Below are 25,816 nucleotides of genomic sequence, written 5' to 3' on the forward strand. Positions count from 1 at the left end.
ATATTCAGTAGAGACCTGGTAAGGATCACGAGTTAGTATCGGGACTCAATGAACCCTAAAATAAAGGTTACTCTACAGATTCCCTCAACAAGTTGAAGAACAATTTTAGAAACAGTTAGAATTACCTACTAATATCTCACTGCCCGTGTGACAGCCAATAATAGAAGGAAGATAGCATCTGGCAAATGACTCAGTTCATCTAAAGGAAGGTAGTTCAAAAGGGAGGATGGAACAGATGGGAAAAATAAAATATAACTAGCAAGGTAGTAGACTTCAACTCAAAGATTTAAAAAATTACCTTAAGAATTAACTATTAATATTCTATTTAAATAAAAGACCTAAATATGTCAGTGAAAAATAAACTTTAAATAGGATGCAGAGGATAATATAGATTTTGTGAAAAGAAAAATTATGAAAAGGGCTATACTGTAAACATAGTAATCATCAAAGGCTGAATTTAATAGGTATTGACAATAGACAATAGAAAGACAACCAATATAATAAACAGAGAAAGACGACAATTCATAACAACAGAGGATCAATTTATAAAGATACGGCCATCATAAAGGTGTCTGCATCCGGTTAGAGAGCTTCAAAATACAAGAAGCAAAAATGTCCTGAAAAAAAGAAATTGACAAATCCACAATTCAATTTGGAGAATTCAACACTCATCTGTCAATAATTAATAGAAGAAGCAGATAGAAAAATGGCAAGTAAATAGACCTAAAAATCCATTCAACCTGCTTGACCTGTTTGGCACTGGAACACAAGGCCCAACAAATGCAGAATACCCAAGGACGCAGGAAATACTCATTGAGATCAACCACATTCTAGCCCATTTTAAAACAAGGCTCAATAAATTTTTATTTTTTATTTTTTTTAAAAGATTTTATTTATTTATTTGACAGAGAGAAATCACAAGTAGGCAGAGAGGCAGGCAGAGAGAGAGGGAGGAGGAAGCAGGCTCCCCACTGAGCAGAGAGCCCGATGTGGGACTCGATCCCAGGACCCTGAGATCATGACCTGAGCCAAAGGCAGAGGCTTTAACCCACTGAGCCACGCAGGCACCCCTCAAGAATTTTTTAAAAAGCAGCTGAGGGGCACCTGGGCAGTACCCTCAGTGAAGTGCCCAACTCTTGGTTCTGGCTCAGGTCCTGATCCCAGGCTCTTGCGATTGAGCCCTGAGGCAAGCTCTGGGCTTGGTGCAGAGTCCACTAGGACTCTCTCTTCGCCCTGCCCTTCCCGCCTCCCCCACTCACGTGTGCTCTTTCTCCCCAAAGAACAAATCTTTAACAAAAATGAACAATAGGTGAGAGTGGGAGGGGTGGGGAGAGAAGCGGCAGAAGGGAAGGGGGAGCCGGAGGAGCCCGAGATACTGCCTTCTCCCCAGGCAGGGCTTGTTCAGCCACAGCCGCCGCCTCCGCTGGACAGAGAAGCAGAGCGCCTGAGCTTAGGCGCGCGTCAGCCGTGCAGCCCCGTCAGAGAGCCCCGCTAGCAGCGAGTAGCGCCTCCAGCGCCCTCTGAGCGCGCTCGTTTGGGGGCCACAGGGCCGCAGACCAGTCCAGGGAGGAGGCGAGGGCAGCTCCCAGGCGCCCCCCCGGGGGGCAGGCGGGATGTGCATGGAGATCCCCGCAGGACTGACGGAGCTGCTGCAGGGCTTCACAGTGGACAAGTCGAGGCACCAGCCTGCAGACCTGCTAGAGTTCGCTCTGCCGCACTTCACGCGCCTGCAGCAGCAGAAAGAGGGCAAAGGCGCCCTGTCCTTTGGCCATGAGGGCGGGAACTTGGGGCGCGGGAACCGTCGCGGGGGCGGCACCCCCAGTAAGGGGGTCACTTCGCGGAGTAGCCAGGAGGTGGGGAAATTTAGTTTTCTTTTGGCAAGGAGGAATTTACCAAACAGCTCATACCTAGTCTTCGGAAAGTCAGAATTGCAGGTGCCACCAATGCCGCTTCTTACGCCTTGGCGCCTTGGGAATACGTTGGGGGAGGGAGCTGAAGACAGTGGTTGAGAGGGAGGAAGGCTAATTTCAGGACAAGGGCCCCAGTGGTGCCTCTCCCATGCTGACCGCCAGGGGGCGTGCCCGCCGGCGTGAGACAGAGCCTTGGGCACGTGACCACCTGCCGGCCCTCCTGCTTTACTGTGCTGGCCCTGGAGGCGGTTACAATGGGGCGGGGCTTGGGTGACAACCATAGGTAGGGAGCGCTTGGAGGAGAAAGCAGTGGCCAATGGAGGCTGGGGAGGTAACCTAGGGGTCCAGGTGGCAGGAGGGCCAGTCCTTTGTGGCCCTTGGAGGGCGCACTGTGTGAGTCGGGGTTGGGGTTCCTGCTGTGGGAGGGCCTGGTGCCCCTCAGGGGATTGGGGATGCTTGGGGGCCAGGTCAGCCTCAGAGAGACCTAAGCTGGAGGAAGGACCTGTGCCTCTGTGTCGCCCTTCCCTCCCCCACAGACCCCTGCACTTTCCTCCCCTCCCCTGGGCCCCGCATCAAGATGCACTGGCGAAGTTTGCAGTTGGAGCAGGCCCCCTACTCAAGGCCCTGGGCCTTGAGTGCTTTTTCCACCTGGAGGAAGAGGTCTGCCTCTTTCCAGCGGTGTGAGCCCATTAAGTTATTTCAACTCCCAGAGCCACAAATCCAGTTTGTCCGAAGAAATGAATGTGAGACTATGTTAGAAGGCTGTTAAACTGTAAACGATTGCTGCCTTTCTCAAGCCCTCTGTGGCAGCTCTGAGGGAACAGCCACTTGCCCAAGGTCTCAGAGCAAGTGAGTGGTGGAACCAGGATTGAGTGCTAGGAGAGGCCGACTGCAAAGCCCACGCTTTTAACCACTAAGTCGCTGCTTCTGTCCTTATTTACATTATTAGAATTGTTGTAAATGCCTGGGTTATCATTTCGCTTGCCTGTGGGAATATGAATGTATACAAAGTGAGTTACAGAGCTCTAAAATTATTCCTGGAAAGATGAGAGGCCCTGACATCAATATGCTTCCGATTAGGTATAGGTTTTCCCAGAAGTATGAAATTCTTTTTATTCCTGTGGAAAGGAACCAGAGCTGGTATTGCACAGTTCATTGATAGGTTCATGTACTAGGAAATTAAAATGGGAAGCAGAGTGAACTGCCGATGGTTATGGTCAATATTTCTCTAAAGGAAATTCCACAAAGAATGTCAGGTGCAGGGGAGATACTTACACAGTCAGTCATGTCAGGAACTTCCCTAGTAAGTAGTAATTTTAAGTCATTCATCTATTCATTCATTCATTCATTCATTCAATCATTCAGAATCATGGAATACTCACCATTTGCCAGGCTATGGGGATAATACAAACAAGACACAGTCCATTCTCTTAAGGAGCTCTAGGGTGTGTAGGGAGGCAGACTGATACCTGAGCACCATAAAACAATAACCTAAGTGCAGTGATTGAGAGATGCATGGGAGATATTTAAAAAAAAAAAATCAAGGACACTTAGCCCAGCTAGGAGGATGGTCAGGGAAGGCCTCCTGGAGAAGGTGTGCAGGGGAGCTGACAGAAAGAGTTCCTAGGGGTTAGTTGGAATGCAATTGTCTTAGAACACAGTCAGCATGATTATAATAATGTAGGCTCTCCCTGCGAAGGAGAACTCAGCTGTGGTCCAAGAAGAAGAGTGACTGTGACTCACCCATCCTTGGAGATGACCAGGGCCACTTAGAAGTATGGTTTTGCTGTGTGGTTCTGCTCATAGGCCAAGAATAAACCTGACACATGCATGATTCATGTTATTTAAGTATAAAATGTCCCAGGCTCCTTTTTATTTTTTTAAATTATTATTATTTGTTAAGATTTACTTATTTGACAGAGAGTGAGAGAGAGCACAAGCAGGGGGAGAGCAGGAGAGGGAGAACAGACGCCCCACTGAGGAAGCAACCCAATGTGGGGCTCCATCCTAGGTCCCAGAATCATGACCTGAGCCAAAGGCCAATACTTAACTCCCACACACCCCCGAGGCACCTTTTTGAAATAGTTCATAGTTCCAGTGTGAGAGGAACACTAAGTCTGGCTGAGTAGGAACAGAAAGAAAAGTAAAGGAGGGAATGAAGCAGCTATACACTGTATTTGAAATCACAATCTTCTTTTATTTCTTTTTTAAGAGAACCCTTGGAGAGTGAAAGGATGCATTAGAATCAGAGCATTTGGAAACAACTGAGCCTTTAAGAGACTTGAGCTCAAAAGGAAAATGTCTTGATTTGGATCAAAGCGGTTCCAAGGAACCAGAGATTAGTTTCCCTGAAACACAGCCCTCAAGCGGGCTTGGGGAGAAAATCGATCAGATCCTCAGGATGAACTGGGATGGTAAAGGAGAGAGGAAAAAAGATGATCAGACGTAAGTGAGTGACAAGAGGAAGAATTCCAGTCCAAAGCAGAGATCCCGGAGAAATCACTGGTGTCCACCAGTGAGGACATGTTGTTTTGAAGGGATGACCGCGCCAACGTGTATCCTTTGGAAGGGAGTGTAACGTGGATTTTAGTGTCCTCTAGTGCTTTAAAAGCATTGTGAAATGAGGGGATTTTATGCATATGGAAGAAAAAATACCACCAGAAATATCCTTTTGAACTAATAACAGACTCATATGTTTTAAAGTTCAGTTCAGCGCTCTGGAGGGACATGTGTGACAGAAGTGCTGCCTCTGGGCCTGACATCTGGGTCCGACAGTCTTGCTCCCCAGGCAGGAAATTCTGGACATGGTTTTTCTGTTACATAGGGTGCCCTTTCTTGTGGGAGACTCAAGGACAATCTCTCCCTCTCCTCCCCACTCCCCTTCTTTCTCACTTCCTCCTCCTGCTCCTCCATTCCTTTCCGCTTTCCCTCCTCTCCTCACCTCTACCGCCTTAGATGGCCTGATGCCTCTTCACAAGCTCCTAAAACCATTACGGGCTCCTAAAACTGCACGTTCGGAGATGCACCAGAAAGCAAAAGGTATGGGAAAAGTGAAAGCCACTGAGAAAGGCACCAAGGGGTCGACTGACATCTGCCTTTGCCGCACAAATATCACCATGTACCAAGAGAATAAGAGGAGGAGAGTTTTTCCCTTCCTCCTCCGTGTGCCACTGAAAATTGCTTCCAAGGATTCACCTCTATTTTTCCCTGTAGATTCTGCCTTTGGAAGATTTGTAAGCGATCGGATGCACGTAAAGTGTTTAATGTAGTTCCTGACACACAGTGAGCACTGGACGGGTGTTCACATCTGGATGATGATAGTGGTGCTGGCGGCAAGGATGGTAGCGTTGATGAGGATGATGGCAAACACCTAGTGGGAGATGCAGACAAATGACAGCCTCGTTTCTGTAGACTGGGTTTACTTTGAGCAGTGGAGTTCAAGGTCAAAACTTGGGCTTGTCCAGTCTGAAAGATAGAACAAGTTTTAGAGACTGTAAAGACTTTTGGCTTGTTTACTCAGCCAGCACGACATCCGGGGATATCGCTAATGAGAGCAAGTGTCCTACATGCCAGGGGTTTGGGTCCCTTGTTAGCCTTGGGCTCACTGCAGAACTCAACTCTTCTAGACCACCTCCCTCCGCAAATTTGTCTAGCTCCTTGAGGACACCTTCTTTCTGTTCCTTTCTGTTCCCGTTCCTGTATTGGTTTTTTTTTTTTTTATCTCCCTCTCTCTCCCTTTTTAAATTTTATTTATTTGACACAGAGAGAGAGATCACAAGTAAGCAAAGTGGCAGGCAGGGATAGAGGGGGAAGCAGGCTCCCTGCTGAGCAGAGAGCCCGATGTGGGGCTCTAGGACCCTGATATCATGAGGTGAGCCAAAGGCAGAGGCTTAACCCACTGAGTCACCCAGGTAACCCCCCCTTTTTTATTCCTGTTAAAAATAATAGGTGCTCTTAAAAAAAAAATTAAAGCAGAGGTACCTGGGTGGCTCAGTTGGTTAAGTGTCTGAGTCTTGATTTCGGCTGGGGTTGTGATTGTGATCCCAGGGCTGTGAGCTTGAGCCCTGCACTGGGCATGGAGCCTGCTTGGGATTCTCTCTGCCTTTCTCCCTCTGGCCCTCCCCCTTCTAAAAATAAATAAGTTAAAATTTAAAAAAAATCAGGCAGATTCCTCTTCTCACACAGACCACACCAAATCCATTTCCTGAAAGTGACTACCATTCCAGTTTCGTATAAATGTATATCTTTCCATACCTTTTCCTGGGCATCTATGGACACATCTGTGTGTGTGTGCACACACACGACACATGCTGTGTTTTGTTTTCTTTACCAGTCAGATCTTCTGCATGACCACTTAGTATGTCTCAGAGGGTTTTCTGTATCAGGGAATGTAGAACTACTTCCTCATTTTAAATTCAACCAGTGCCCTGTTATGGATGGCCATTTTTGTTACTTCTGATTTGTTCTCACCAAAGGGGCTTCAAAAGTGTGTTCCTGCCTCTCTCTGCCTGCAGCATCTCCCTTTTCCTTTGGGGTCCCCTGCCTTACCCTAGAGTCCTGGAGTAATTCAGAGTGTTCCTGGTAAGTAGGCATAACCCTGGATACTGACTTCCACCAAGAAAACAAGGTGTCATGCATTTACGAGAAGGAATCTTTGATGATTGTCAAGTGCAGTGAAATCTGCTTTGGACCATAGCGTTTTTTGTTCATGTTTGGAAGGTTGCTGTAAGAGCCGGCTACTCCATGACCATTCATCACGAACGGTAGCACTAGTGCCCAGCATCAACTGATAGCGTGTGCTTTCAATGAGTGTGAGCGCTGCTGGAGCAAGGAGGTCCCGTTAATACTGAGTGAGTCAGTTGCTTAAAGTCTCTAATCCCTTATCCATTACTTTAGATGCTACCACATTCAATTAATTGGCCTCGGCTAATTTTTTAAACGGAATGTTTCTATTTTAAGTAATCTCTGCACCAAACAAGGGGCTGGAACACTCTGAGATCAAGAGGCATAGGCTTTACTGACTGAGCCAGCCACATGCGCCTAAAAGGACTATTTTTTGGAGCAGTTTAGATTGATTGCAAACGAAATGAAAAGTACAGAGTTCCTATATATTCCCTTGTGCCCCCCACCAGGTTCTTCTTTTGTTAATATCTTTATTAGTGGGGGACATTTCTTAGAGGTGATGAGCCCATGTTGTCTGTTATTATTAAATAACGTCCATATTTTACTTTAGGGCTCACAATTGGGGGTGTGACATTCTCTGGGCGTTGACTAAGGTATGATGAGGTATATCCACCATTGTAGTGTCCTACAGACTTGTGTTACTGCCTTCAAATCCCTCGTGCCCCACTCTCCATCCCTGCCTTCACCCCCCTCACTCCCTGGCCATTTATTCCCCCCATCTTCATAGTTTTACTTTTCCAAAATATCATGTAGTTGGAATCATACAATGTGAAGTCCTTTTTTTTTTAAGATTTTTATTTATTTGTCAGAGAGAGAGAGAGAGAGAGAAAACACATGTCAGGGGAGGGGCAGAGAGAGAGAGAGAGAGAGAAAGAGAGGCAGACTCCTGGATGAGCAGGGGGCCCAATGCAAGGCTCCATCCTAGGACTCTGAGATCATGACCTGAGCTGAAGGGAGACACTTAACCAACTGAGCCACCCAGGTGTCCCCACTGTGTCCCCCTAAGGTTGGGGGGACAACCTTGTGTCCCCCTAAGGTTGGCTCCTTTCACTTAGCAAAATGTATTTAAGATTTCTCCATGTCTTTTCCTGGCTTGCTAGTTTATTACTTGTTATTTCTGTATAATACTCTTTTGTATGAATCCACAGAATTTATAAACAGTTTTAATCACTTCCGTGATTTTTACAAAAGACTTTGCACACAAAACTATGCATAAGTAAACTACTATTGAATTAAAAGTAATAGATTTATAATAGCTCAAATTTTTCATTTCAGAAAATTTTAATCTTGGATTTATTCCTGGGAATATGGAATTTTTAATCATGCTTAGGGAATTTTGTCTCTTTGTGCTTTATTCTTCCAGGGGAAATGGTATATGAGGACCAAATACAAATATTCCCAGCTGAATCATTGCCTTTCTTATGAAGTTCCTCTTATGAAGTTCCTTGGTGACTATACTGTAATTTCCCCTTTCCATATATTTTCATGAAGTAAATTGAATTTCACTATATTAAGTGCTCACTATGTGTCAGATACTGAGCAGCCTAGGTTCTGGGGATTAGGAGGATAGGACATTCTTTCTGTTTACTGTTGACTTTCTTTTCTCTTTTAAGCAAGGTATAATTCATATACCATTAAATTTACCTTCTTAAAATTTAAAATTGTGGTAAAATACATATAAAGTAAAATTTAGCATCTTCCAAAAAAAAAAAAGATTTTATTTATATATTTGACAAAGAAAGAGGCAGAGAGAGAGAGGGAACACAAGCAAGGGGAGTGGGAGAGGGAGAAGCAGGCTTTCTCAGGAGCAGGGAGCCTGGCAGGGGGGTCGATCCCAGGATCCTGGGATCATGACCTGAGCTGAAGCAGACACCCAATGACTGAGCCACCCAGGCGCCCCTCATCTTTCTTTTAAATATTTATTTATTTGAAAGAGAGGGGAGGTTGGGGAAGGGCAGAGGAGAGTCTTAAGCAGACTATTCATGGAGCCCAATGTGGGGCTGGATGCCACAACCCTGAGATCACAACCTGAGCCAAAGCCAAGAGTCAGTTGCTGATCCAACTGTGCCACCAGGCATCCCTAAAATTTACCATCTTCACCATTTTGAAGTGTACAACATCGTAGTAGGTACATTCACACTGTGCTGCAACCAACACCTGGAACTCATCTCGTGAAAAGGAAACTCCCTACCCATTGAACAACTCCCCGTTCCCCAGTCCTACTCCTGGCAACCACCATTCCACTTTCTGTCTCTATGGAACTGATTCTTCTTGGGACCATGTCCGTGGAATCCTACCATATTTGTCTTTCTGTGACTGGTGGATTTCACTTCCATGATGTCCCCAAAGTCCATCCACATCGTAGAGCATCGGGTCTCCTTCCTGTGGAAGCCTGAGCAACTCTCACATGTTGTTCATCCATTTGTCCATCATGGGACACTTGGCTTCCTTTTACCTTCTGGTTTCCGTGAAGTATGCTGCTCTAAACATGGGCGTGTGAATGTCTCCTTGAGAGCCTGCTTCCAGCTCTTTGAGCTAGGTATCCAGAAGTGTCATTGCTGCATGATACACTAATTCTGATTTCAGTGTTTGGAGAGCTCTCCCTGGGGTTTTCCAAAGCAGCTGCATGATTTCACATTCCTACCATGAGTGACCAGTGGTTCCAATTTCTTCACATCCTCATAAAATTGACCCCTTTAAAGTATACCATCCATTGCTTTTTCGCATGTTCACAGGTTGTGCGGCTGTCACCACTGTCTAATTCCAGAACATTTTCATCCCTCACAAAAGAAATCCAGATCCCCTAGCCATCACTCCCCAACCACCTTCCCCAGGCCCCCAGCAGCCACTGGGCTCCTTTCCACCTCTATGGATTAGACTGACCCTGTACTGTGTGTGGTCCGTTTTACTCAGCGTCATGGATTCGAGGGTCCTCCATGCCCTAGAATGTGGTTGATGACGTTCTTGAAGAGATTTCCCCTACATTGGACTGATGATCTGAAATCCTTCCCCTCCAGAGACTGCACCAGGGGTGCCTGGCATCACAGTTCTGGGCTCCATGCACTCAGTGTCTTGCTGGTCTTGCCTTTGCCTTCCAGACCATAACTTGATCTTTTGGATGGAACAGTTCTCTTCCTGTTTACTACATTTGAGATGAAAACCAGCGAGTTCTTCTGTACATCTATGCTGACACTGTGTTCATCTACAATGTCTTCAAGAATACTCAGCACCATCTTCAGGTATGCAAGTTTTTGTTGTTGCTTTTAAAGATTTTATTTATTTATTTACTTATTTATTTATTAAGAGAGCAAGCAAGAGAGAGCAATAGGGAGAAACAGACTCCCCTTCTCAGAAGAGAGCCTGACGTGGGGCTCGATCCTAGGACCCTGATATCAAAGCCTTAGCTGAAGGCAGACGCTTAACTGACTGAGCTGCCCAAGAGACCCTGGACATATATTTTAATAAGGACCTTCCTTAAGTCAATGCCTAGGTCAAAAACATCACAGAGGGTTTCCCAAAAGCCTAGTCGGTACTCAGGGATCCATGCCATGTAGGTGCAGAATTTGCTCTCTAGATGTCCAGAAACACCCAAGCCTACAAGCAGCCCTTCTTGGAGCTTAGTTGAATGTGCAGCACTGAGTCCAGTGGTGCTGGGAGGGAGAGGGGGGAGTTTGTGTCTGTGGAGTGAGGAAGGAGCAGCAGGCAGAGGGGCTGAGAAATAGGGACCATGCCACGCAGGAGTCCAGCCTCCTGCAGAGTCAGGTGGCTGGGAGTGGCCTTGACTATCCATCCATCCATCCATCCATTTATTCCTTCGTTCATTTATTCCATAGGTATTTATCAGAACCTCTTTGTTTCAGAGTCTGGGCCTGTAGTCATGAACAAAACATGGAGCTTATAGTCTCATAAATACACAATTACGAATTACAACAAACACTCCAAAGGAAATGTGGGCTGCTGCAGGAGAGAGATGAGGAGTGAGAGATGGCCCTCCAGTTGGTTGCGCTGGCAAACATGCCCTTTGTGCCAAGATCTGACTGACTGAGGAGAATGAACCAACCAGGGGCAGTTTGGGGAAAAGCAGTCCAGACCCAGAGAGCTCCAGGTTTGCAGGCCTGCCCAAGGGGCCCAGAAAGAAGGCTGGTATGACTGACATGGAGTGAGCAAGGGAAGAGGAAGGAGGGATGGAATGGGCTATTTCCTGGCAGGCAGCACTAGCATTTTGTTTGTTTCCAGAAGGTTCCTGAGTTACTGGGAAAGGATTATGGGGGGATGGGAATGAAAGCAGGGAGACCAGCAGAGAGGCTTTTGCTCCAGATCTGCTCAGTGGCCCGAGTGGACACTGTTTAAGGGAGGAGAGGCCAGCAGGGCTTCAAGGGGACTGGAGATGGGGCAGAACCCATTTATTCCCCACCTGGGTTCACAGTTGGGCACATGCCTAGATCTGTAGGGAGTCCTTGTCCTTGTGGGGAGTGTGGCTTACCTTCAGGGGTTTTGCAGGAGAGAAAATCAGAAAACCACTGGTTATGGAGAAATGCCAGGGAAAGGCCATAGGAGTGGGATTTTCAGCCCGATGAACATGGAAGGGGAGCTTAGTTCTCTCTGTGGGGCTCCAGCCTCTCTGGCCATCCTGAATGTTTCAGAGCATTTTCTCTGCATTTCTGCAGGGCCACACTAATGTGATCTCCTGCCTCTGCATCAGGGAAGATAGGTGGTGGATTGCCACGGGTGACAAAGGGCCCGAATTCCTGATAATCATATGGGACTCCTTCACAGTGTAGGTGTGGCGCAAGCCTCTGTTTCCCTACTCAGGGTAGCGTATCTGCAACAAATGAGAAATGCTGGTCTGGGCATGCAGAAGCCAGAGCTGGGATGCCGGTGAGGGTGAAGCGGCCTGGGGAGGCTGGCCATCCTGTTGCCTTGAGGCTGGGTCAAGTGACATTACCTTCATGAATTTCCCCAGCTACAATTATTGGTCCTTTAGGCTGAGAAACTTGGTTTGGCGATGTTCCAGAGTAGATTAGGGAGGTTAACACTAACCCAGCTTGGAGGCCCAGAGAAGTGAAGTCATTTTCCCCTTCTACAAAACAAGAGGCTAATCATACCCACTGTTTTAGTTTCCTTGGGCTGCTCTAAGAAATTACCACACCCTGGGGTGCCTGAGGGTCTGAGCAGGTTAAAGCCTCTGCCTTTGGTTCAGGTCCTGACCCCAGAGTCCTGGGACCCAGCCCTGCATCTGGCTCTCTGCTCAGCATGAATCCTGCTTTCCTTTCTCTCTCTGCCTGCCTCTCTTGCCTACTTGTGTGATCTCTGTCCATCAAATAAATAATTAAAATCTTAAAAAAATAATTACCACATGCTGAGGGGCTTAAAATAACAGAAAGTTATTCCCTCACAGTTCACGAGGCTGGAAGTCTGAAATTAGGGTGCCCTAAGGGGTGGTTCCTTCTGGGGCTCTGAGGGAGAACCTGCTCCAGGCCTCTCTCCCAGCTGCTGGTGGTGGCTGGCAGCCCTTGGTTTTCCTTGGCTGGTAGACTAATCACTCTAGTCTCTTCCGATGTCTTCACATGATGTTGTCCTCCATGTGTGTCTTTGTGTCTGCACTTCTATCAGCTCAGCAGTCATTGGTTTTAGGATTCATCCTAATCCACCCTCATCTGAACTAATACATCTCAAGGACCCTGTGAGCATTATATGCTCACATCCTGAGGCTCTGGGTGGACCTGACTTCTGAGGAGGCCCTCAACACACTGCACTTACCTTACAGGACTGTCATGAAGACCAGTAGCGCACAGTCCATGGCCCATGATAGATGTTAATGTGTGTTTTCTTTCTTCATTCCTGGTCCTAGAGGCAGAGTGCAGTGCTAGATTAATTGATAAGATTGTATGGCCCTGGTTGAGTTGTGGGGGGTGGTGACATGGGGGTGGATAGTCCAGTTGGGGATGATTAGGAAGAAGTTGTTTAAAGCTCTTGGGTGTTCTGGAAAGTTAGGTTGATACAGGTCCCCCAGTTGACTGGTGACGTCCTAGGGAACTGTTACTTAATCCCGGTCCTCATCTTACTAGACGTCTCAGTGGCATTTGACACTTGTCATTGCCTTGGCTTTTCTGATACCATGTCACCTTGGTTTTCATCTGCCTTCTGAGACTCTGCTTCCTCTGGCCCAAGATGGTGAGGAGGATGTGGTTGGTCCTTTTCTCCAGCCAGAAGGGAGCAGACCTGGGGTGGTAACCACACCATCTTCATCTCCCTAACAACCTCATAATTCCTCTTTGCATGGATGAGGAAGCAGCTGGAGAACATTCCACCTGGATGTCCCGTGGATATCTCCTGCTAAAATATATCCCAAGCCCTGTTGCATCTCCTCCCAGAGGCCTTCTAAAGCCACCTCTGCTGCCTCCTCCTCTGCAGCTTCACTCTACAACCCAACCTCCAGGATGGTGATTTAGAATACACATAACATGAAATTGACCATCTTCACATTTTTAGAAAAGTTTTCTTTATTATTTACTTAAGAGCAAGAGAGTGTGAGTGGGGGAAGGGCAACGGAAGAGGGAGGGAGAATCCACAAGCAGACTCCTTGCTGAGTGCAGAGCCCAACATGGGGCTCGATCCCAGGACCCTGAGATCAAGACCTGAGCTGAAACCAAGAGCCAGCCGCTTTACCAACTGCGACACCCACGCACCCAATTGTAAAAATATATATTTTTTAATTTAAAGATTTTATTATCTGCTGGAGGCAGAGGCTTTAACCCATTAAGCCACCCAGGTGCCCCAAATTATGTTTTTAAGCATCTAATTTGGTGGCATTAATTACATTCACAATGTTGTGTGACCATTGGCACTATTTCTGGAACATTTTCATCACCCCAAACAGAAATTCTGTGACAGTGAGCTCCCCATTCTCCTTCCTCTCAGCCCCTCATCAACTTTCTGTCTCTATAGGTTTGCTTGTCATCATTTTATGTCCGTGAATCATATGTGGCTTTTTATGTCTGGTTTTTCTCTCAGCATAATGTTTTCAGAGTTCTCCCGTGTTGTGGCATCAGTCAGTGCTTCCTTTGTTTTCAAGATTCTATCACATGGATATACTGATTCTGCTTATCTACCCATCTGTTGATTTTTAATAATCTTTTAATTGAAAGCTAAGGTCTCCTTTGGCCACCATCTCCAATCTTCACCCTCTTCCTGGAGGTAGTCAATTTGGTGTGTTTCCTTCCAGAACATTTGCTGTTGTCCTAAATACAGATCCATGGACATCAGCGTGTAGCATCGTGTGGTTGTTTTCCACAGCATTTTGAGTGTGATCTTTTCACAAAGGCAAAATCTGTTTGTGTTACTCCCCTGCTGAACACCCTTCAGAGGCTGCCTCTTGCTGATGCAGCCTGAGATAGAGGGAAAAACGCATCTTGCATCCTAGTCATGGAAACTTGTCCCCCAGAAAGTGGAATTCCCCTTCCATGTGCCTGGCTGTCACCTGTGGCTGTCACACGCTTCCAGCTGCAAGTAGTGGGATATCTGACTTACACCTGAGGGAAAGTTGTTCTATCCGTGACAGAGTCCACAGGCAGGAAGGGTGGGCGCCTCACATGTGTCTCTTCTCTGAAACTGTTGCTGATAGCTCCTTTTCCCCAGGCACGGCTGGCCCCCTTAAAAGGCTTTATTCTTTGATTTTTTCTTTTCTTTTCTTTTTTCTAAGATTTTATTTATTTATTTGACAAAGTAGAGAGCACAAGTAGGCAGAGAGGCAGGCAGAGAGAGAGAGAGAGAGGGGGAAGCAGACTCCGTGCCGAGCAGGGAGCCTGGTGTGGGGCTCGATCTCAGGATGCTGTGATCACTACCCAAGCTGAAGGCTTAACTGACTGAGCCACCCAGGCTCCCCTCTTATATTCTCTTGCTTATAAAGCTGTCTCCTCGACTAGACTAGGGGTGACTCTGACAGTGATTTTTTTTTTCTTTTTAATTACAAACTAAAGTGCATCTTTGGTTAACAATTCAATATGTCAGTGTGAGTTTTATGATATAGTAAATGATGAATTTGGGACCCAGAAAAGATTAGCTGGTTTTAGAATGAATATTCACTTTATTAAAGTTATAAACTCAGAACCATAGTTTTCCCTTAAGTTTTTTTTAATTCAACTTATAAATTTTACACCTTTTATAAATCTAGCAGATTTTTATAATTGTCTTTAAGGGGGTTTTGATTAATGTTTGGCCCAACTCACAAATTTGATTATTAATTCCTTTTAAACATTTTTAAACTGCACTTAGAAACTGAATATAGGGCGCCTAGGTGGCTCAGTGGGTTAAGCTGCTGCCTTTGGCTCAGGTCATGATCTCGGGGTCCTGGGATCGAGTCCCACATCGGGCTCTCTGCACAGCAGGGAGCCTGCTTTCCTCTCTTTCTCTCTGCCTGTCTGTCTGTCTACTTGTGATGTCTCTCTGTCAAATAAATAAATAAAATCTAAAAAAGAAGAAACTAAATATATTTGGTTTTATCTCTAAGTTCTTTAGTAGCCTGATTAAAAAATAAACCCTTCACCCATACTTAGAGAATTATTATAAATCTAATAAATTAGACATAACTATGACAAATCTTAAGTTCTCATAAGTATTCTAATACTGTTTATAAACCAGTATGATTTGAATGTAAAATCACAAGTCTGAATCAATGACGGGCACAATTTTAATCCATCAGAGTCACAAATTTAATCCATCATAGGCTCTGATACATTAAATTCTTTTAAACATCACCCATTCCTAAGCAAAATAATCAGATTCTCTTCCCACCAATATGTTTATAGAACAGGCCCAGATGACATCACTGGCTCTCTGTTTTAATTCTGGAAAGCCACAGGAATAAGATGTTTTTCCACACTAAAGACATCATGGTGCCATTCACAGCAATGTTAAGACTGCCTTCTCTCAAAGGATTTGGGGGGCTAGCTCCCAGGGGGATGAAGCCTTCTCAGGTGACAGAAAACCAGCCAGGTCCTCAGCCGGGGCACAGACTTGGTCCCAGCCAGTGGGGGCGCTGGAGTGACCTAGGAGGCCTGCTGATATTTCCTGTAACAAGAGCTCCGTAATGAAAAACAATGGGAACCACCAGTCCGTGGTCCTGGATCAGGACGTCCTACCACAGGCCTTCGCTCCCCTGACCCCTGTGCTGCCGCTCACTCACATCACTCACAGCCTTGCTTCTGTTGTGTTTCTCTGGCTCGCTTAGATATTTAAGTATCTCATTTAATTCTGCATGTGACAAGGTTTTTCCTGCTTCTTAGGGTTCTACAGTCTTGCCAGTGACACGGTATAGTAGTGAATGAGGGAAGGAAAAGTGAGTCCTTCCTTACCCAGACCCATCTCCAGAGTCACCCTTGTTTAGTTTAGAATCTGTTCCTCTAGACTCTTCTGTGCACAGAAATGTGTGCACTCTCTCTCCCTCATTCAGGATGAAGTTAACTACACTGTTTGGCAACTTGTTTTTTTCACAAAATATTGGTCACCTTCCCACATTGGCCTCATTCTTTTTTATTTTTTTATTTTATTTAGTTATTTTTCAGAGAGAGGGGGGAGAGATAGAGCATAAGTAGGCAGAGTGACAGGCAGAGGGAGAGGGAGAAGCATGCTCTCCACCGAGCAGGGAGCCTGATATAGGACTTGATCCCAGGACCTGAGCTGCAGGCAGCCCCTTAACCAAGTGAGCCACCCAGGTGCCCCTGCCTCAATCTTTTTGCAAGTAGCCTAGTTTTTCATTGTATGCTTATGTCATAATGTTTTTAAACAGTTCCCACATCCGTGGATATTTGTGTTTTGAGATTTTTTTGCCATTAAAGCAGTGCCATGATGAACATGATTTTATATTTATCTCTGCTTAATTTCACTATTATTTTTCTGGAAAAAAAGCTGTAGAAGAGGAATTGTTGAGTCCTAGGGTGTGTGCATTTAAAATTTTGACAGATGCAGCTAAGTTGCTGTCTAGAAAGCCTGTGCTTATTTTCATTCCCTCTTAGCTGGGAGGGCACTCGTTTTCCTGAGAGCTGGGGTATTGTCCTAGGCATCTTTTTTTCTTATTTCCGTCCTTCATGCCTGGCACAGAATCAGAGCTCAACAGTGGGTGACAGTCGACTTCATGAAGAGAATAAACAGCATGTTTGCATAATGCTGAGTTAGTTTTATTATTTTTTTTAAAATGAGGTAAAATTCACATAAGGTAAAATTCGCCTTTGTGAAGCCTGTGATTCAGTGGCATTGAGCACGTTTACAATGTTGTGCCATCGCCGCTTGTGTCTAGTTCCAACTGCTGTTTTAAAGTCATCTCTATGCCCAACGTGGGGCTGGAACCCACAAACCCGAGGTCAGGAGTCACATGCTCCACCAGCTGAGCCCGCTGGGTGCCCCTAGTTCCAAAATCCCAAAAGGAAAACCTAAAGCCCTCAGTCACCCCTCCCATTCCCCCTGACAGCCACTGACATGCCTGTCTGTCCCTGTGGATTTTCAAATCTGGACACTTCATATCAATGAGCTCGAACAATGTGTGGTCTTTGTGTCAGGCTTCTCTACTTCACGTGATGTTTTGGGGGGTCCACCCCTGATACAGCAGGGGTCCGTGCTTCCTTCCTTTGTATGGCTGCATCACGATCTGTTGTATGGATGGACCACATTTGTTTCCTCCATAGCTTTTGAAGCAAGTTTCTCTGGGGAGCAAGGCAGACCTCCGCAAATGGGTGTTCCCTGGTCCTGTTTTGCAGCATTCCTGTGCACACAATATTGACAGCTGCCCAGAAGGCAACGACATTGGGGCCATAGCATCATCCGGGATGCCAAATATCTGGCAACCATCTCTGATGCTGAAATCCAGGTATGGGGCACGTGGAGGCGGCCTCAGTGGGCTGGCCGGCCTATCAAGTGGGTCCTGGTGAGCAGCTCTCCTCAGGCCATGTGGTGATGTGATGCTCTCAGGGAAGGACCGGACCCCATGGCCCCTCGTTGGGGGTTCTCTTCCTGGGATTTAGCTCATGTTGTCATGTTCCTTAGCCAAAGTTACATGGCTACCACAAGAGGTGTCGGATTTGTCAACAGCCTTCAGGAACCTTCTCATTCTCCTCCATCTGCTGTCACTCACAGGAAGTTTTGCATCTGGTGGTGGACCTTAGCCATGGAAATGCCAGCAAGTACCTTCAACCTCCTCAAAGAGTATGGTGTTCAGGTGAGCTCAGTTTGAGTGTGCAAAGCTAGTTTACAGTCACACCAAGCCCAGGTCCAAACGTACTTTTGGTTTTGCTGGCGTTCAGTTATGGTTCACTAGCACTTGTAAAAAAACAAAACAAAACAAAACAAAACACGACCGTATCCTTGATCTCATTTTACTCTTCTTAATAGTGAGCAATATTTTTTTGAACATGTATTATGTGCCAGGTTCTGCTAATTTTGTTACAGCAAGTATCTGACGCAGTGCATGCAAATGGGCTGGGAAGGAGTTCTTTACTAACACAATGGACTGCTACTGTTAAGTACCAGGTAATTTGTCTGAAGTCATGGGCCAGCGGCCTTTCCTGTTCTAGACATGCTCTTAACTACTCCTGAGACCCAGAAATTATTAGTCTCCGTTTGCTAGAAGTGACTTGCCAAGGACACTCACCGAGTCAACTCTTCCATTCTGCGTTGTCACACTCATCCTTGCACCCTTCGCTCACCACATGGCTGCTCAGTCCCTACAATGTGCCAGAGAGTGCAAAGTGCTCACCTGGGTGCAGGACCCAGAACCCAGTCAGAGGGCCTGGGTGACTGGGCTCTCCTGGGCACATGTCATGCTGTAGCTTCATGTCCATGTCTCTCCTTCTGACCCCCCACCTTCCCTCTAGGTCACCTTCCTCTCAGCTTTTATAAGCTGAGCTGATACAGTAGCCACCAGCCATAGTGAGCTTTTCTGTTGCTGCAAGAAACCGCTCTGAGACTTTGTAGAGCTTGCATTGAATCTATGGATTGCTTTGGGCAGTTGTCCTCTTAACAATCCATGAGCACAGTGACACCTGTATGGCTCAGTGGATTAAAGACTCTGAGCTTCTGCTCAGGCCATGATCCTAGGGTCCTGGGATTGAGCCCTGCATCAGGCTCTCTGCTCAGTAGGGAGCCTGCTTCCCCCCACCTCCCGCCTGCCTCTCAGCCTACTTGTGATCTCTGTCTGTCAAATAAATAAATAAAATCTTTAAAGCAAGTAAACAAACAAAAAACAAAAGAATCCATGGGCACAGGCTGTCTTTCCATTCTCTTATATCTTCTTGAGTCTCCTTCAGCAGTGTCCTTTGCAGCAAACAAACCCTCCACCGACAGTTTATTCCTAGGTCTTTTTATGATATCATAAGTGGATTGGTGTTCTTCATTCCCTTCGTGGGTTTTCATTGCTAGTCTATAGAAACACAACTGCTATGTGTAGGATTTTGTGTCACGAACTTTGCTGAATACATGTAGCTACTTGGATTTAAGTCGGTTAGAGTGAGATAAAACTAGAGATTCAGGGGCGCCTGGGTGGCTCAGTGGGTTAAACTGCTGCCTTTGGCTCAGGTCCTGATTCCAGGGTCCTGGGATCGGGCCCCACATCAGGGTCTCTGCTCAGCAGGAAACCTGCTTGCCCACTCTCTCTGCCTGCCTCTCTGACCACTATGTGATCTCTGTCTGTCAATTAAATAAATAAAATCTTTAAAACAAAACAATAACAAACAAACAAAACTGCAGATTCATTTCCTTGGCATCACTACATTTCAAGTACTCCCCAGCCACCTGTGGCTAGTGGCTGCCAGGTTTGACAGAACAGATGAACCAATATCTCGGTCACAGAGGAATGTGCTGTGGACAGCGCTGCAAGGCCCCAAGTCTGGAAGGATTCTGCCATCTTCTGCCTGCTCTACATTCCTGCCCACCCCGCTGGACCAAGCCCTTCCATTTGGGCTTGAGTCACAAAGGGTGAGCGAGCTCTCAGCACAGCCCAGCTTTCTAGTAGGCTGGCTGTTTCATTTCTAGAGCGAACTGTCTCACACCTTCTCTTCATCTCTCCTCATCCCTTCCTTTTCCTCTTGGCTGATGACCTCTCTCATTTTGCGTTGAGAGAATGGGGGCCATCAGATACAAACACTGGCCTGTTCTCACTCAGCCTACAGCCTGCTTCATCCTCACCACCGTTTCCTGCCCCTCTGAGTGTAACAGCGGCCAGTGCCCGAGATGCCACTCCTCTCGGGCGCCCAAGGCCCTCTCCTGCAATGATCCGCTCTCCTTCCCTCCCTGGCAATATACCCCGAGCAGACATACATGTGTTTGTTTCCCCGGTCTTTGGGGGACACCACTGACGGTGCATCACCCTCCGGCTCTGGCTCTCTGCACCTCTTCACAGTTACATGTCTCTGAGGTGCTGTCTGTGCCTGCTTTCTGACTTCATAATGTCTCATTTACTCTTTTGTGCCCAAAATATTTGACCTCTTTATATTTTCATTGCTAAAGGAGGCATACATCCAAAATGTGTACATTTTAAGGCATGAAACAAAAGGTACCTGTGTGTTTACTGCCCGATGAAGAAAGAAAATCACCCAAACCCTAGAAATCCCTTTGTCCTCCTTCCACAATCCCGTCTCCTAGTTAACTACAGTTAACTAGTTAACTATTGTCCCAAATTTTGTGTTACACATTCCCATGCTTTCCTGTATACTTTTGTCTAGCAAGTATCTCTCAGCACTTTTATTTATTTATTTATTTATTTATTTATTTATTTATTTATTTTTGAGTGAGAGAGAGAGAGAACGTGAGCAGGGAGGGGCAGATGGAGAGGGAGAGAGAGACTCTCATGCAGACTCCAGGCTGAGTGCAGAGCCTGATGTGGAGCTCGAACTCAGGAGTCTGAGATTCTGACCTGAGTCAAAATCAAGAGTCAGATGCTTAACCAACTGAGACACCTGGGTCCCCGTCACCAGTTTTTTAAGGTAGGCTCCACAGGCAGCATGGGGCTGGAACTCAGGACCTTGAGATCAGGAACTGTGGGCTCTACTGTCTGAGCCAGCTGGGTGACCCTCCCTCAGCACTATCCTATTTTGTTTTACTTGTTTTGTTTGGTGCATATCAGGAATCATAATTGCTTCATTTTGTCTGCCTTGTTTCTGAGAATCATCCATTTTGATTACTGATCTATAATTCACTATTTTCATGCCTATCTAGTCTCTTCTACTTTGAATATAATATAGCTCATTTATCTATCCTACTGATGATGAACATTTTGGTTCTTCTGATCTGTCTTCCACCTACCCACAGCTCTACCAAAACTGTGCTTATCACAGTCACTGGCATTTCCAAGTGAAGCAATCACTATTACATCGGCATGAGCACCGTTCCCAGTAGGTGCTGAAGACACCTTCCTTGGGCTCACAACCTTCCCTGAGCTACTCTGTGGCCTTATCCTCTTTGACTGCACACCTTCTAAATGCTGGCTCTCCTCAGGGTTGAGTTGTGGGAGCTCCTCTTATGGCGGCACCTTCTTCCTGGGTGTTCTCATCCATTCGCATGACTTTTAAGTCCTGTGCACTCCCAAGATACACCCAAAATCCTTCCTCCCCTCTCCATTTCCATGGCCACCACAGCTCCCTGCATGACTACAACATACTTCCAGCTGAACTGTGTTCACTCTTGTTCCAGTCCTTCCTGGCACCCTGCAGCAGCCAGAGTGACAGTTCTTAAGTGAGCTGGACAGATCATACCACTCTCTTACTTAAAGTCTTTGAGTGGCTTCCCTTTGTGATGGGGATAACCCTAAGCTTCCCTCCACCCATCTTCCAGCATCTACCATCCTGTTTATTAATATCTGTCCATTTGTATTCCCTGGAATTTTACAGAAATGGACTCTTTTTGTGGCAGGTGCTGACTTCTTTTAATCAATTTAATTTTTTTTATTTGATTTAATTTTTGAGATTCATCTATGAATGCAAAAATAGTTTATTTCTCTTTATTCCTCTTTATGTGTCCTTTAAAATGTGAATGCTGAGTAGTCATTAAATGGATATGTCACAATTTGCTGATTCACCTGTTAAAAGACATTTGCTTTGTTTCCTGTTTGTGGCTGTTGAAAACAAAGGTGCATGAACTTTCATGCATAGGTCTTTGTAGGATATATGCTTTCGTTTCTCTTAGTAATTATCTTTGTTTCTGAAGGCTATTTGCCCTAACTATAGGGCTGTAGGGTGGTAGTTATTTCTATATGTTGAAGATACTATTGTCTTCAGACTTAACACCATTTCCATTGAGAAGTCAACTATCAATCTTATTGTTCCCTCTTCTGAAAGTTATGTATGTCTTTCCCCTCCTGCCCCATTCTGGCCACTTTTAAGGTTTTCTGCTAATTGTTAGCAGCTTTTAAGGATGTGTCTCTATGTATATGGATATGTTGTTGATTTTTTTTAAAATCCAAAATTGGTGTCTAGCTGGCTCAGTCAGTGGAGTATATGACTCTTGTTCTTGGCTTGTGAGTTCAAGCTCCATGTTGGGCAAAGAGATTACTCACACACACACACACACACACACACACACAAAGGATAAATAAATAAAAATGAAAATCTAAAAAACAAAAACGTATCTTCTGGAGTTCTTTGAACTTGGAATATTGTATCTTTCTTTAGTTTTGCAAAATTCTCTCCCACTACTTCTTTTAACATCGCTTTTATCACCTTTTTTTTCTTTCCTCTCCTTTTGGTACTCCAATTATACAGAAATTAGACCCGTCTTGTGCTCTATCTCTCTTATTGTCTATATTGTCTGTTCTTTTGTGCTTTATCCTTCAGTGTGGATATTTTCTCCTACAATTTGTCTTCCCATTGTACTGACTAATTATTTCTTTGGCTATATTTTATCTTCTGTTAAATTATCTTTTGAAGTTTTTTAAATCAGTTTTTTTTTTTTTTTTCAGATCTAGAATTTCCGCTTGATACTTTTTAAAAATAGAGTTACTGCTGAGATTGCCCATCTTGCCCTCTACTCTCTGGCACATCGTGACCACAGTTATTGTCAAGTCTGTGTGTGTCGATGTTATGCCTGCATCTCCTGGGGTCTCTTGCTGATGATTGCTTCCCTCCCGATTGTCAGTCGTTTGGAAATGTCTCTTTCATATGTCTGGTTGTGTTTCATCGGATGCCCAGTGTCATGCTTTAAGAAGTCTAGGAATAATTTGATACTCAGGATGGTACTTTCCTCCAAGGAAGATTCACTTTTGCTTCTTGTTGGCATCTGGCAAAGTTCACGAGATTAACTGATTAATTGCATCACAAATCTCAGTGATTTGAGGCTGATTTCCAGCCTTTTTGAGGACTTGTCCATGCATTTACTTCCAACAGTTCTTCCCCACCCCCGGCCACCCTATTCCCCCCGCCCCTGCCAAGGCTGATGAGCTGTCTTGAAATTACTTCTCAAACATTAGGTCTGGTCCTTCACATACCTGGAGCAGGCATGGAGTAGGTGATAGTGTGGTGGGAGGAATGGAACTTAAGTCGTGTTTCTAGAAGTTGTCTCCCAGGGCTTCCCCCTGCATCCCTTCACTTCAGGCCACAGCCACCCCCTCCCATACACATACCCCCACAGGACACGTGCCTCAGTCTCCCCAGGGAGCTTCATGATGGTGTGGCTGTTGTTCAGCTTCTGCACTTTGTGGTTTCCTCACTTGCATAGTTACCACAGGGTTGATTTAATGGAAGGGAGCCAGGAGTCCATGCTATTCACCATGTTGGCAGGAATCAGAAACTCTTTCCAGTATTTGCATTCATTCCAAGTTACCTTGTGGCCTTGTCAAATTTAGAAATGTGTATGCAGCAGTTTTTGTCCAAAAGGACACAGAGTAAAGGTTATCAGTGAATATTGTGCTACTTTTGCTTGTTCCAATTTACAGATGATGAATTATAATAAATAAGACTAAATAAGAAAGGGGACACATTTGAGGCCATTAATTTTAATGTTCAGGTTTTCAATTCTATTCCTATTGCTTGCAAAATGCTGTTGTCTTTTCTGTTTTATATTCCTACTCATCTATTTAATATAATATAAATATTATTTATTTTTAACATTTAGCTTAGCCAGAGAGAAACAGAAAATTTGTCATAATGTAATATATTTCCATAATTTATATTTCAGAACTATTTTACTTTTAATCCAACAAATAATAAAGAATTGGTGAGCAACAGTAGAACACAAGTAAGATATTATTTGTGGGTAAGTAGAAATATTTTGATTTGTCTTAAATGTAGGGACAAGTATATGTTCATTCCCCAAGTAGAGATGTTTTGGTAATGTAACCATACAGTATCTACTTAGGAAACAATAAATATGTGTTAAAATGTTTTGATTTAATTATAGCATTTACTTTAGTCTCATTGGAAACTAGTGTATTAAGTCAGAAGCAGATAATTTTTTAAATTTATTTTTTATTTATTTTAGGCATAACAGTATTCATTATTTTTTCACCATACCCAGTGCTCCATGCAATCCATGCTCTCTATATTACCCACCATTTGGTACCCCAACCTCCCACCCACCCATCAATTCAAACCCCTCAGATTGTTTTTTAGAGTCCATAGTCTCTCATGGTTCACCTCCCCTTCCAATTTCTCCCAACTCCCTTCTCCTCTCTAACTACCCATGTCCTCCATGCTATTTGTTATGCTCCACAAATAAGTGAAACCATATGATAATTGACTCTCTCTGCTTGACTGATTTCACTCAGCATAATCTCTTCCAGTCCCGACCATGTTGCTACAAAAGTCGGGTATTCATCCTTTCTGATGGAGGCATAATACTCCATAGTGTATATGGACCACATCTTCCTTATCCATTTGTCCGTTGAAGGGCATCTTGGTTCTTTCCACAGTTAATTTAAATTTCATTTAATTTTTTAAAGTAATGAGGCAAATATTTATTTGAATGTATTTAACATGTTTAAAAAATACAGGGTTTTTCAAGACCTTGGTTTTTACCCCCTTTTAGAAAGGAATTAGCAAACAGATGAGCAATGTATATACTGACACAGGGAAGAATCATGAGATTAAAAAAAAACATCAAACTTAAACATAAAATTACCACATGACCCAGCAATTCCTAAATCCAAAGGAATTTAAAACAGGCATTCAGACAAATACAAACATACAAACATTCATAGCAGCAGTATAATTGTCAGTAGCCAAAAGGTAGAAGCAAACCACATGTCCCGCAGCTAAGGAATGCATAAAATGTGGTCCTTCCGTACAATGGACTATGGTTCGGCCATACAAAGGAATGAGGCACTGACACCCACTACGACATGGATGAACCTTGTATACATCATGGTAAAGGAAAGAAGCCATACACAACAAACCATGTGCTTTATGAGTCCATCGATGTGAAATGTCTGGAAGAGGAGAATCCATTGAGACAAAGTACAGAATGGTGGTGGTTGGGCCTAAGGGAGGGGCATGCATGATAACTTAATGGAGGGGGGTCTTCCTTTTGGGGTGATGAAGATGTCCTGAACTAGACAGAGGGGATGGTGCCCAGCGTTGTTAGTGTACTAAGTGTCTCCGAATTTTATACTTTAAAATGACTAGTGGTTGGAATGTCTGGCTGGCTCAGTCAGTGGGGCATGTGGCTCTTGATCTTGGAGTTGTTTGGTGTAGAGATTATGTCAAAATAAAATTGTTATTTATCTATTTATTTATTAAGATTTTATTTATGTATTTGACGGAGATCACAAGTAGTCACAAGAGGCGGAGGGGAAAGCAGGCTCCTTGCTGAGCAGGGAGCCCAATGTGGGGCTCGAACCCAGGACCCTGGGATCATGACCTGAGCCGAAGGCAGAGGCTTAACCCACTGAGCTACCCACGCACCCCTCAAAATAAAATCTTTATAATTAATTGAATTTATATTTTAAAAATATTTAAAGCATAAAATCTTTTAAAAAGTAATAAAATGATTAATGGTTAATTTTATGTTATGTGAACTTTACCTCAATTGAAAATGCAAAACAAAATCAAAAACACTGATTCAGTCACCAATTTTCAGTGCTAGTTGTAACTTCTGGTATTTATTGTAGCTTTAATGCCTTAGAAATGTAGCATTCAGATTTCATTTACTACCATTTAAAGTCAAAATCATTTGTGGCATTTAAAAAAAAACACATTTGCTTTTCTTTCTGAATGCTTTCAGATGTTCCTTGAGGCAGGTTCTCTTAT

At 44.7% G+C, this 25,816-nt stretch overlaps 1 pseudogene; it reads left to right on the forward strand.

Moving 5' to 3' along the window:
• Positions 1-1,613: 1,613 nt before the first annotated feature.
• LOC116577964 overlaps positions 1,614-25,816 on the forward strand; it is a 35,885-nt pseudogene continuing 11,682 nt past the window's right edge.

The sequence above is a fragment of the Mustela erminea genome, chromosome 18 (assembly GCF_009829155.1).
Source record: "Mustela erminea isolate mMusErm1 chromosome 18, mMusErm1.Pri, whole genome shotgun sequence".
In the NCBI taxonomy this organism is placed as follows: domain Eukaryota; kingdom Metazoa; phylum Chordata; class Mammalia; order Carnivora; family Mustelidae; genus Mustela; species Mustela erminea.